Source organism: Gavialis gangeticus, unplaced genomic scaffold, assembly GCF_001723915.1.
Source record: "Gavialis gangeticus isolate Ggan-Ray unplaced genomic scaffold, GavGan_comp1, whole genome shotgun sequence".
Lineage (NCBI taxonomy): Eukaryota > Metazoa > Chordata > Crocodylia > Gavialidae > Gavialis > Gavialis gangeticus.
The window spans coordinates 63,443,352-63,447,548 of record NW_017729034.1 but is presented as its reverse complement, the minus strand read 5'-3'; the positions used below and the strand labels follow the sequence as shown (position 1 = coordinate 63,447,548).

Sequence of the window (4,197 nt, the reverse complement as noted above, 5' to 3'; positions counted from 1 at the left end):
TAAATACTTACACAGTTTGTTTGTTTTATAAGGTATACAGAGAGTTTCAAAGAAAAGACCCAAGCTATTCCACAGAGAAATATATTCTAAGCTGACTGGAGATCTCAACAGGCCATTTGACTTACACAGCAGGTGTTAAAGGTGAGCTGAAAATGAGCAGGGAACTGATTTTGCACTCCTTTTCCTTCTCTGGTTGGGGAAACATCATTATTATTCTACTTCCTCTTTCCCTTTGAAATAACCATGGATGTCATATGGTCTTCTCTGGTTTTGCAAGAGGATTTCTAAGGAATCTCAAATCCCCTAAGATGTGATTTGGAAGCTCTCTCAGCCCTATGTTGAAGAGATATGACTGCTGAATCCTTAACAGAGTCATTTATCTGAAATGTTTATAGGATAATTCTGTTAAATAATGGTTAACAAAACACCAGCTAAAAACAAGGGACCAAATTCTCTACACAGGAGAGACTTCATCCTATGCCGTTTCAAACATGTCTGAGGGGAAAACAACACATCCTCTCTATGAAAAATAATACAACAAATGTTTTTCTATTGCAAAGCAATCAGAAAGACCACAAGAAGCCAGAATATTCGTAACCCTGTGGATTCTTGTTTGAAATGGTTGATTATAATCTCATAAATCATGTTTGCACACTTAACAGTGCTAAAATTGCATGGCAACCCGCATCACCTCTGAAAGGATCTCAAGACACTCTGGCTGAAAATCACTCTTATTAGTGTGACAGGCTAGCTGGCAGTGATCTAGCCCAGGAGTTTTGAAGGGGTAAAAGATGATTGAAGGACTTGGGATTCCCTTTCCTCACCAATCAGGGCCCAAAGACTCACCCTCCATGTCCCCTGATTGGCCCCTTGGGTCACCTGGAGGGGGATAAAAGGGACAGAGCCGCTGACTCAGGAGACACCAGTGGGGGACCACAAGGAAGGCGATTCAAAGAGCTGGCAAAAGCTGGGACAGCAGGGCAGGAGCAGTTGTCCCAGAAGACTCTGAAGAAGTAGGACCTGCAGGCAGCAGTGGGACCCTCAGCAGCATGGCGTGTGGCTGGCAGGAGAGGCTCCCCTGCTCCAGCAAGGATCTGAGCAGTGACCTGAGAGGTTCCCAGCTCTGCTTCCAGCTCCTCCAGTCAGAGGCCAGGTGGCTCAATGTGAGGCCGGGGCTCCAGGAAGGCCAAGACCCCTACTAGCTGGGCCCAGTACTAGCACTGGTGGCTGTGTAGTAGCATTTCTGCCTACCACATGGGAGATCTGAGTTTAAGTCCCAGCTTGGGTAACTTGGGATGAGTGAAATAATAGGAAGAAATTCTTGTTGCAGTAGAAAGGGGTCATTGTGTTTTTTCCCTCCTATCTCCCCCTCCAGGTACCTAGGCCCTATATTCCTTGTCACTTGACATTTTGTATTTTGTGCCTTTTATATTTCACCAACCCATATTGTTTGTTCTGCTGTTTGTGTTTTAGATTTTGGTTAACCCTGTCTCTTGTCAACTGGATGAATGTGCCTATGATTGTAAGTGTCTAAAGTTTGTTGAATCCTGCCCCCTCAGGGTGTTGTAGTGTCCCCTATACCCCCTGGTTTATACTGGTTACGTTTCCAGTACTGTTCTCTCATTAAAAGGTATATGGTTAAGTCCCCATTGGTGGTCTGGCTCTGCTGTATAGGGGGAGGAGAGTCCCTACACCTCCCTCAGCACTTGTACACCTGCTTTGATCCCTTCAATTGGAGAGGGGGTACCTCTTGGAGTACAGCCTGGGTTTCATTAGTCTTCAGAAATCATGATAAATTGCAAAGAAATAGTCAGTGGGCATGTCTACACATGCTATTATTGCTTTTGAATAAACTCTGGAGCTTATTGCTCCAGAGTTTATTGCTCCTGAGTGCTGCATCTGCACGTGTGCCTGGGAGCGCAGCACATTGAGCTGGGTCAGAACAGCCCCAGCTGGAAGGGGGCCCAGGGGAAGCCTGCCAGCCTGGGGCTGCTCCACCTGGCTTAACGTGTTGCAGAGGGGCTGGTGGGGCACGAGAGTGCTTCAGTGTGGAGCTAGGTTCTCACATAACTATTTGTCTCGAGAAGCTGGCAGCTCTATTAAAACAAGATTCATAGTAATATATCAACCTGATTTGCTGGTATTGTGCAATATGAATTTATGCCCTCTCAGGCTGCCAGTTCAAGGCCTGGAGTGAATGTCAAAGGAACAGGGTCAGGCTTTCCCAAGACCAGAATTACCATACTTCTAAGGGAGGGATTCCAGTTCAGATGTCTGTTCTCCACTGCAGACAATCAAGCCGTCTATAAACTTACTAGGGAGGGGCCAGCAGGGATTGGGAGAGACCTTGTTCCCCCGAGTGCCTCCTGGAGTAACAAGAAATAACAGCCATAAGTTGTTAGAGAGTAGATTTAGACTAGACACTAGAAGGCACTATTTCACAGTCAGGTCGGCTAAGATCTGGAACCAACTTCCAAGGGAAGGGATGCTGGCTCCTACCTTGGGGGTCTTTAAGAGGAGGCTTGACGTTTACCTAGCTGGGGTCATTTAAGCCCAGTTTTCTCTCCTGCCCAGGGCAGGGGGTTGGACTAGAAGATCTACAAGGTCCCTTCCGACCCTACATCTATTAATCTATCAGGCTTCATTTTCTTGGTGTTGTACATCTTCATCTAATCAGTTCTACATTGGCCAACTGAGAATTCCAGGAGAGACGAGGCCTTAATTTCTAGCGTAAAATGAGAAGAACCACCCCCAAAATACAACACCCCCACCTCCCAGCCCCATTTTTTTGGTTTCCTTTATATAACATAAAGCGGCAGGGGAAAAAAGACAGCGAGCCTATGCTTTATTTTCATTTGCAGGTCATCTGTCATAGATCCCCTTTTGTGGTGCAAAGCACTCTCAGATGAAATGGCTCTGCTACAAGTGAAGGGTCTGTCCTCAGGGAATAGTACATAGACAAAAGAACTGAATTAGCTTTCAATTTGAAGCTAAATATTACAAAGGGAAACATCTGGGCTACAAAGTATAAGGAAACTCCAAGGAGAGGAAACAACAAATACCCTGGAGGCAGATTCTCTATTCAGAAGCCTGAATTGTGCTGCTTTGCTGCTAAAATCCATTCTTTTCAAAGTCTATATGCAGAAATTGCATGTGCATGAATAAAAACAGGCCAAGATAATATAATCCTCTAATAATGTCCCCTACCAGAGACAACCCACTTCTCAGTTCTGAGCGTGCTAACCACTTGGCAACACAACAGTATACCTCTGTGATGCCAGGCAAGTATTATGCGTGTTTAGATTGAGGAATTACATTCCAAAGAATATTTAACCTCAAGGAAAATCAATACCAAACGAGTTTGTTCAGCTGTGTATCTGCCACAGTAATACTTCACCGTATTGGCAACTGGGGACCAATTAGTTTCCTGCAACTGGGTATGTTTTGATCTACTCAGATTCTGGGGCACCACTTCTATCCAATACTGTGCTGTTGAAAAAATGCTCTCTAACGCTGATCCATTTCTGCACAGCAGAACTGACCCTTTTTTTTTTTTTTTGGCGCATTACCTTATTCAGAAACTAAAGCTACAGTCAGGAATTTGAAATAGAGTATGTGATACAACAGCTTGGAAAATTGAAGCCAAACTATAGGAGCTTGTACATGTGATGGTGGGGCCATGTACACGTGACAAAAAATGATGAGAAACTGTCATTTGTCTAACATAACGGCATCACCATGTATATGTGCATGATTTTTCTTCATGTAAAAATGTATTTGAGCATGGCAACTTAGACCACCTCTGATGTATTTTAGTTTGATCAGGGAAATTGTCCCATTGTGGGTAAAAAAATTGTGCACATGTACATGTCTGGGGGCCAGAAAAGGCACCAGAGATTGTGCATGGGGTGCTGGAAGCCTGGGTGGGATCATGGATGCTTGAGCTTGGTGGGCTTCCAGCACCCCATGCACTATCCCTGGCACCTTCTCCAGCCACCAGTATACCCAGCAACCCTCCTACCACCTTCCCACACTGCCCCAGGGGCAAGCTAGCCCATTCCTGGCTGGTCCTAGGCAGCACGAAGGTGGCAGGGAAAGTGCACAGGGCATTGGAAGCCCACCAAGCCTGAGCTTCCATGAGCACATCCAGGCTTCCAGCCCCCTGTATACTGTTGTATCAGGCCAGGTGCTGCCTGA

General features: G+C 45.6%; 1 long non-coding RNA gene across 1 annotated transcript; it reads left to right on the top strand.

The window, feature by feature from the left end:
* The first annotated feature begins 37 nt into the window (after positions 1-37).
* LOC109304573 lies at positions 38-3,626 on the top strand. Its single transcript, XR_002099422.1, has 2 exons — positions 38-141; positions 2,862-3,626. It is a non-coding gene; the product is annotated as an uncharacterized LOC109304573 (long non-coding RNA).
* The last annotated feature ends 571 nt before the right edge of the window (positions 3,627-4,197 follow it).